The sequence below is a fragment of the Myripristis murdjan genome, chromosome 15, assembly GCF_902150065.1.
Source record: "Myripristis murdjan chromosome 15, fMyrMur1.1, whole genome shotgun sequence".
Classification (NCBI taxonomy): Eukaryota; Metazoa; Chordata; class Actinopteri; order Holocentriformes; family Holocentridae; genus Myripristis; species Myripristis murdjan.
This window is the reverse complement of record NC_043994.1, coordinates 14362271-14372317: the sequence shown is the minus strand read 5'-3', so window position 1 is coordinate 14372317 and position 10047 is coordinate 14362271.

The window sequence follows — 10047 nt, the reverse complement described above, 5'->3', positions numbered from 1 at the left end:
GTTCGCTATTAAAAGTGTAGAAGAATAGCTAACATTTTGAAAAATTAACCATGACCTTTGGGCCTTTGCATGGTTCAGCCAAAAATGCTGAACGTTTTGGTATCTAATATCTGTATGTTCGGTTTGAATTGCAGGCGTGAAGAGTGAAAAAACGGTATAATTTGGTAGTGAATGGGGCATTTTAGTGTTGTGCAAATATTTATAGCGACTCGGAACACCCAGCTTGAAACCAGGACGGTCTCAGACAAACTGGGGCAATCCTGGACAGACCAGGATGTCTGGTCACCGTATGCGATATGCAGCATATTTTTGTTTCAGCAACGTTGTCATCTCAAGATATTTGTTGGTTTGCAGAAATGTAAAATGACAACATTTTATTCTGGAGACTGGGTTTCTCTCTCTCTCTCTCTCTCTCTATCTCTCTCTCTTTCGCTCTCTCTATCTCTCTCTATCTCTCTCTCTTTCGCTCTCTCTCTCTCTCTCTCTCTGCCTCTGGTTGTTTTCTGTGGTACTGTAAATATTCACTAACACACTACTGTACACTACACAATAGAGAATCATGAGCCATGGGACAGTTCACATGCAACTTTTAACACACAGATTTACTAAGGATTTGTCAGCAGGAGCTATTTCATAAGCAGAGAGGCAGGCGGCACAGGAGGAAAACTCAAAGAATAACGTTACGGGAAAGAATTTATCACAAGATGATGTCAGTTTCATATTTTAACTTGTATTGAAGAGAGAAAAGGATGGATCTGAGCCTGAAATCTCCCGTGTGAGTGTGAAGACACCCAGGTAGTAGTCAGGGATGGAAGATATTTAGGCTAGATATAAATAGATATTCAGACTCTGCGAAAACAGCTCCGATTGACCCTGTAACAAAAGCTTAGTAAACCAGGACTATGGTGTGTCACACACTGCATGCATAGAACAGTGATGTTCTCTTGTTCAATGTGAAAATGATTTCTGCTACAGGTGGGTTTTGAAACTTTTGTTTGTGTGTATGTATTTAGTAAATAAGTGGAGCTGCAGTTTTTCAGTGTGATAATAAGGGTGAGGATGTAAATGTATGGCTATTGTGACCCAGATATGTTGTGCTGTTGCATCCTTGCTGGAGGAAGACGTAAAGGCAGGGTCTGTCAGGTGACATAAAGCCACACTCAGCAGTGTGTCACCGACCTCACCGCCCATCTCAAACACAAGGCCCGATTGGCAAAGGCAAAACGCACTAACTGCTTGTTTTAAAGACCAAAAGCCATTAGTCTGACCACCAATGATATTAAATTTACAGCCCACTTTTGTACCCACATTGCTTTAACCAGTGCAAGAGATAAACATGGAAATCACATATGTCGGTTTCATTACTTATGCAGTTACTGCGCTTTGGCTTTGCAGGGCAGAACAGGACTAAAATATTTTTTGATTGAATGTCCAGGAAGGCAATGTTGCTAGGCAACAAGTGCAATCTTGGCCAGTAAACAGGGGTTTGGCTAACAGTGCTTGGCAAGATTTCGTTCCCCGTTAGTAGGAACTGAATTACTGGTGACTTAGCCTACAAAAGTCCCAGACAACCAAATGTTGCAGCGAGACTTAATATTGAGACAAAGCTTTGGGTTGTCTTTGGTTGAGCAATGCGATCCTCTCTCATGTCCTCCCATTTTTCCTTTTTTGACGTCCAAATGCTTCTTATCATGAACTTGACCAGTAAAGAATGATACTGACCATCAAAAATTTAATTTTTAATTGTACTCCAACATGTAATATCCACTTTTTTAATAACATGGCACGTACACCTACTGGACAATTACCAGTTTTCTGAACCTTTTCTTTTTAAGCTCCGACACTTCTGTGGATATGACCGTCTTTATCTTTGAAATAAGTGATAACGTCTTCGCCCTCTGAGGAGGATGTATGGATGCATTTCAGACAATTTTGTCAGACATTTCTTGCCAAGTAACAGATTTAGCCTTGGCGACCCGCAGTCAGCAAATGGAAGTGTGAGTGGAAAAGAAAGCGTTTATCTGAAACAAAATGCACTTAGTGTCTTTACACGTTATAGCTGTGCCACACTGCTCTCTGTAGCTTTATTGGGAACTAAAGCACTGTAATGTCCGGGACAACAGTCCATTTTACTTTGAATAGAAGTAAAAAATGACTAAGGTGGGGGGGAGATACATGCTTTAAACATGACATTAACACGTTACGCAATCAAAAACTGGTATCAACGTGTTACTTTCATGTTGTAATCATAGTACGAAACTGCAAGTGGAGTGTTGATGTGTGCTTGCTGGACCCATCTTTCCCCATCAGCATGGTTTGGTGTGTGAACAGATATTAAGATAGACGTGTTTATGGTGGTATAGCAGAGCTGAGCGATTTGCAGGCAGGACTCATGCACTTTCCCCCATCACAGTCTTGCACTTTGAGGAGGTTTGTAAAGCTAGAAACATGTTTACTAGACACCCCTGTCTAAGCTTTGATTTGAACCCCATAACTGTATCAAATGCTCTTAGAAAATTACTGAAAATATGAATAGCTGTGTTCTGTAAATATACTCAGATAGACATGCCGGTGAAAATGGATTATGTGAAAATATGCCAGTGAAATTGACATGAGATTGAAAACGAATATGACTATTACCAAAAGAGAAAAGATTTCCATAGTAGACTTAGAGTATGAGGTGTGTGCATGTGTGTGTGTGTGTGTGTGTTTTGTTTTTTTTACAGATTACTGAGTGTATGATCATATTTACTCCATCTGGGATGTCACAGACACTCAAGATTGTGAATTTTCACTTTTTTCAGTAATCCAAAGCATTGTTGTTGCCATTGTTGTTGTTGTTGTTGTTGTCGTGTGTTAACCACTGAATGTTTGTGCTCTCTCTGTCTGTGCGCTGATCAAGCAAACACTGTCAGCTGTCGTCACCCATGTCATGCCATGTACTTGTCAGCACATCTTTATAATACAATATTTTATACCAACAATTTACACATCAATTTAGCATGAAATCAACTGGGTCATATTATCGAAATGGAGGACAGCAGTAGCCATTGCAGAAAGCCCGCTCCACCCCTCTCTGCTCAAAACACTTACTTCCCAAAATTAGTGTTATTTAGTTGTTTACCTAGCATTTCTGGGGCCCATTTGTTGTTTATGGGTGTATTTGTCCTACTCCCACACATAACCAGCCAAGTGTAGACAATGTGATGTCACGTCAAAATTGAATCAGTGCAGCTACAATGGAGTTTGACAGCGTTGTAAAAACAAAAACAGCAAAAATCAGGTTTTAGTGACAGCCTCTCAGAGTCAGAGAGCAAGGGCTTTTTTCTCAGACTCGCCATTTTGCACTGATGTTTCACAATTAATGCACTGCAGAAGAAGCAGAGGTACCGTTTCCTCCACAACACCATGGTCTCAGTAGACCAGAATGCACTGCAGCCGCGAGAGTGAAGGGCACAGCCGCGATCCCAGTGTGTGAATTAACTAGCTATATTAACATGTCTGCGCACCCGCCTCTCTCTGGGGGTGGCTGGAAGGCATTCTGGGAAATGTAGGAAATCACAAATTGAGGCAAAATGTACGCCAAAAAGAGTAAATCACAACTCTTCAGAGCAAAATAACTGCTGGATTGCATTGCACAACATAAATCGATGATGTCTAACAGTTTATGCAAGGGTGGAATTTTCCTCTAAGGATTTTGCTCACAGCTGCGTGTGGGGATGGAGGAACTTCTACAATGGCTGCGTTTGTAAATGGGCATTTCACCTGCGGCCCGATGTGGCCTGAGGCAGGTAGCGCTCTGTGGTCACACACATGCCTTGTTACAGTGCCCACCAAAGGATGGAGCCGTGTAATGTGGAAACTGTGTGTGGTGTGTGTGTGTGTGTGTGTGGGTGGGTGTGAGTGTGTGAGAGAGGGGGAGAGTATTTGAAGTTTTTCAGGCCATATGGCAATTTTGTTATCACCCCGGTTGCAGGCTGAGCTGAGCTGCTTTGCGTTTGTCTCCTTTTTTATCATCTATTAGGGCTGAAGAGCTGAGGTGTCTGATGTTTTTGTTCAATTAGTTCAAAGGGAGGTGTGGGGAGAGGAGAACAGTGAGGAAGGAGGGTTACGCTTCACCCCATCGAGATCAAAAACAGGTCTCGCTTCACGACTCTCAGGTTGATCTCTGATGGGATTCAAAACAAAAATAGAAAAATCAAGATCACTTAGGTCAATTCTGTTCAGCCCGCCGTATCGATCAGCCATAAACCAGATATTTTTATAGTGCCTTTTCCTTAGAAAACTCCTCTCAGTGCAACAGTTTGGTGTTGTTGATGTCCTGAAATGGGGTCGTCTTGAACAGAGTAGAATTTTAGACTATACAGTAGCTACTAATTCTCAGATATAAGTAAATGAAAACAGCAGAATCCTGCGCTGCATGGCATATAGAAATAGGCAAGAATAGTGCATCAGAAGTAAATCGATCACTTCCAGAGTAGAGTAGTAAATGGATAAAAAAAAAAAAAAAGTCACTGCATCCTTGCTGCTATGCCATTGTCCCATTCCACTCATTTCAAGTGAAATTTCACGTTTTAATTTGAGTGGATAGATGTTGGATATTGACAGCTGAATGCCTTGAGTGGCTGTAGGTTTTACCAATACACAGGATGTCAGCATCCTTTGTGTTTACATGGATGACCACTAGCTTGGATGCTGGAGGGAAGAGGGGGTGGGTGAGATCAGGTTTGTCATTATCAGCTGTCACTGATATTTTACTGAAGTGGGCTCCAGAAAGCTCAACAGTAAGTTACTGCCTCCCTAAACACAGCTGACCTGCACCTAACCCGTAACATTACACAGCTTCCTGTCTAACTTGGCTGTTGTTAATGGGGCAGCCCTCTCAGAAGTTCAAAAAGCAAATAATACTGATCATGTAGAAACTGTAAATGTCCCCCCAAAGAGAAATGACACTTTAATGGGTAAAGTGGTTCTACAACTGCATGGACATTTCTTTCACTTTTCTTTAACATTCACCTTCACATCCTTCTGAGACGTCCAAATGCTTGTAGCTTTCTCTCATGCCCATCCATTCTTGTCTAATTTGCAAATGGGGAGTGAATGAGCACAGATGGGAAGGAACAAGATATAAAAACTGAGATATTTGTCTTTGATCTGGCAGGTTTCGGTGTCATTAATTTTTCCTTGGCACGTTCTGTCGTCAATAACATAATCTACTCCCAATCGGCAATCAGTTAGTGACCCTGAATTGTCAAAGGCTTTGTAATGTTATGACAAAATGCTATGAAATGAATCATCCACACAAAGGCAACTGAAACAGTTTATTTATCATACTGAGATGCAATGTTGGAAAAAATGTTTTTTCATGTGTATGTACTGTATGTGCCAGTGTCTCTGTCTGTTCAGTGCTTCACAGATGTGTGTCTGTAGTCAGTGAGTGAGACAGTTGTTTGTCCGTGCAGTGAGACAGTCGAGTGAGTAAAGATATTCGCAAATAATCAGAGTCTAAATGATTAGTTATTTGTGTGATAAAGAATTAAAAAGGCTGACCTCAGGGCTTCATAAGTAACTGCTGTATAATATATCCACTTATTCAAATGATATAAATGGACTTATGTAACCTTATAAGGTGCTATCGAACCACTGTACGAGTAATAGTAGAATTAGACTTGTTTACTATCACTGTTGGGAGCTCAACAACCAAATGGGAGCACCAGGGTCATATAATGCAGGAGTTGTACCACTAAAATAACTAGAAACACATGCACTTCCTCAGAAAATGTCAAACAGACGGATGTTACAAAAACACACATTTATGGAAATCACAAAAAACGGATTGTCCAGGTGGTAGAACTTTTTCACTCCATATGATTCTGGTTTGTAATGATGGCTGTGGGATGTTGGCATATAATCTAGTGCTAGAAGAGGACAGAATTGTGTGTGTGTGTGCGCAAGTGTGTGCGTGCAAGTGTGTGTGAGTGCAATGTTAACATTTGGTTGAGTAATATGTGTAAATAACTGCTGTATGCTGGACCAAACTTCCTAACACCTGTGGTGATGAGCTGTTGTACAAGGTTGTCGTGTGTAAATGTGTCTTTACTAAAAATGCCACCCTGCCATCAGTGGGCTCTCCACCCTCGGAAACCACATAGTAAAAAAAAAAAAAAAAAAAAAAAAAAAAAAAGTCACAACACTGTACCTTTTTGTCATTGTGGTTGTGCTTTACTGGCAAAAAGATGATACAGACTCGTACATCTTGGTACTTTTTGTGGCCCTTTTCATCTTCAAGCCTCTCAAATTGGAAATTGTTTCCCAGACAAATAAACTTAATGCATTAGCTTTCAGGGCACCAAAAATACAGCTGGAGCTGAGGTGTTATTTGGAAACCGTATCATATTTCTTGCTGATCTAGAACCAATTGCCCATCTCTTCCTCATACAGATATGGACAAGATTATCAACACAATTTGATCATTGATTGGAAATCTTATTTTGAGTCAATTGATTCAGCTTGTTCGTCATGAAAGCTGGCTTTGAGAAAAGGTCTTGTACACACAGAGGCTGCAAAACGAGTGTGTGAAAGTGACATTTGGGGTTTAATTAACTGCCATCGAAAGATTAGCCAACACTGGTGCACATTAACGGGTTTGAAACGTCGTGCAAAGTGGATACTTCATGGTTACTGTGTGTGTGTGTGTGTGCTCTCTCACCGAGTCTGTACTGTGAAGATTGTTGGGGAAAAGGTTCCGCGACGGCGTAAGCAAAAGAAGCCAAAGCCTAACATTTTGCTTGCGGCACCCGAGGAACCTAACCTGTAAGTTGTGTCCCGAGGCCAGAAGTATTTTCTTGCTTGATGGGGAGGGTCTCCATGCCAGTTTTCACTTTGTTTGACCTGTGAACTGTATTATAAAGACTGGCTCTCCTGTGTGTGGCTCCCTCTGTCACCTGTGCACTTACAACCCCCACCCCTCCCCGCTCATCCCCCAGGCCCCTTCTCTTCCCACCACAGACTGATGTTGTGAAGTGTGTATTTACATTGTACCTGTGTCTCACCTGCCACTCACCGCCATTCAATGCTCTGTAGAATCGCCACCATTTTGCACATATCAAATAAATGTTCCTGGTTTGGTACACCTGCCTCGCCCGGAGACTCATTGTGCTTATGGATCTGGATGGAGAGGGAAATGGCCTGTGAGGATCTTTTTCTTCGATTTAATAATAAACTTATTTATTTGCACACCATCCATGAGTATTTTTATGCTCACAACAGGTAAAGTGAGGACGTGCAGGGGCGAGGGGAAAATAATAATTCTAATGTCTCAAGTAAATGATAAGGCAGGAGAGGGGAGCAGACACGGGGAGCAAATGCAGGGAATGAGATAAGACTAAATGACTGCATACTGTGAAATGCCATTCCATTTTTGATAGTCATTCGTTTCATAAATGAATCAGACAAACCAATAAAATTTCCACACACTAATGCGTGACACTTGATAACTCTAGCTCTAGATTTTTTTTTTTTTTTTCATTCTCTATTTTACTTTAATTGACACCAAATAAACTCACAATTCTATGATCCGTCATAAACTCACTCAAAAGCCACCGCTACAAATCTTAAAATTGGGCTGTTAGTTATTTTAGTTATTTCTTTATAAAATGCACAAGCACTTGTTTGCAGAGAAGATGATATTACCAGAAATGAACACGAAATGCTCAGAGGAGATTACGAGGTGTCATAGGGTCACGAGCACGTCATCCCAGCACTGATCTGAGGCCATATGTAGATGTGTGTGTGTGTGTGTGTGTGTGTGTATGTGCGACGTTGTGTTTTCCTATTCTGCACAGGAGCTCACAGTCTGGCTGGTCAATCTGCCAACACCAGCATGCCAGACTGGAGGCCCCACGGTGGTAAACCAGTGTGTGTGTGTATGTGTGTGTGTGTGTGTGTGTGTGAGGACATGAGGATACATGAGAAGGGATCATTTTTTACACTTCACAAATAAACAAGGCCATTTAGAGAGATAACAGGTTCTCATATGCCTGCACACTTGAACTCTACAAATCAGCATTTCATCTATCATGAAGCTAAGAAAGGTCGTAATGTTAGGTTAAGGGTAATGTGAAGAGGAAGTGGAAAAACAGGAAGAAGATGTCATTTCATATTCTTGTTTTATCTTGTGTAATCACATAATTTCATTTGTTATTTGAATATACATTTTGTAACACTTGTAATACTATTTGCCCACCAGGTTTGGTTTTAGAGTAATCAGTGATTTACAGGCTCTTGAATTAGAGGAAGAAAGAAGAACAAGAACAAGAACAAGATGAGGAGGAAGAGGAAGAAGACAGAAAAAGCAAGTCCAATAATGGTCTAGAGGAATAGTGATGCTTTGTGTTTCTGCAAAGCATCACAGTTGTGCATGTTTTTTTTTTTTTAACTATCAGTCTTTGAATTAAAAGGACAGGCACTAATTTTCAGGGATAAAAATCAGTATCTTCAGTCTGGCAAATCATTCTTTCAGAGCCAGTGGTGGAGGAGCCATTGTTTCAACACAGCACTGTAGTGGATTTTGGGCAACAGACTGAAAAACAGATGTAATACAAGAGGAAACCAGAAGAGGGCAGCAGATCATTGTTCTCTCAGCCACACTGCAGCCAACACTGACCTCCACCTCATTGATCACTGATTGTTAAGGGTAAATGAATTATGATTTCCTGAAAACCAAATCAAATATTGTAAATGAATTAATGTTGCGCTGAACAGACAGTTTTTGCGGAAGACACGCTCTGTGACTGACTGACCTCCATCACAACAACACAACCAACAACCTGCACGAAGAGGCACGTTGCCCAAACCGGTTGCATGACACACTATCCCATCTGGAAAGTGCAAGAAGCGTTTGATGAAAATATTGCCTCCGCATCGGTCCAAACAGGTTGAAAGGGGAGAGACGTTTGGAGGAAAAATGCAGGAGATAAAAAAGACAAGAGGGAGAAAGAAAGGCCAGGCAGACGGAGAGCTGTGACTCCGCTTGCTTCCAGGCCTGAAGGTACAGAACACAACCATTTGAAAGGAGGGAGCGGGGTTTGGTATTTATTAAATATCATAGGGAAATGGGCACCAATACTGAATAGCAGAATAGGGCTGTAAATGTCATGCCAAGACAGCAGCCATTGAATTAAAGTGAGGCAGACAGACAGAGAGAGGGAGAGAGTTTAATAACTGAGGCATTTCCTCCTCATGTCTGCACTATTTTGGGGTATTTTTTGATGAGAAATTATCTTCCTAACATGAACACAGGGGAGACTTGAAATTGCTGAGTGACTGAGTGTGCAGGTAAGTGAATTAGTCTCGATGCTTCAGACTATCCAGGCCCACTGGGGGATTTATCACACAGCCAGTAATGTTGCTGTGGAAGAACATGAATCATTTAACACAGATTCAGCTCTGTTCATGTTGGTGATTCAACATAAGAGCAATTTTTTTGTTTTTTGGAACTATTTGATTTGAAGTAAATGTATAACATATGATTCAAGTCAACCTTTTGATTCAGTACTTTAAGCTTAAATTATTTTATATCCTGTTCTAATTGAAGGTATTCTGCGAGATCATGACCATAAGATTCTCTCTTTTTCAAATCATGAATGAATCAGTTCAAAACATTTCATATTGATTCATTCTGTTCAATTCTCATAGCAGATCAGTGCAGTTGAATCAGACGAATTTATAATCGGCACATTGAATGAATTGTTATACCCCTATGTGATGGTGTAGTCAGTGCACATTACCTGCAGAGCAAAATGTGATAGAGCACTCAACCTTTACACTCCATAAATGTGCACCGCACTCACACTTCAGGATTGCAGAGAGCGATGTTTGAAATTGACATTACTCTTTTGAAATCTGAAGGCTGACTCACAATGGTGTGCCATGAGAAAAAGTCTCTCCCAAGTTTATAACCTCTGTCTCCACAATGTCTGAGTCCCCACCCAGCCTATGTGTCTAAGGCTCTGACATTCTCAACCCACACTCTTTCAATCAAACTCT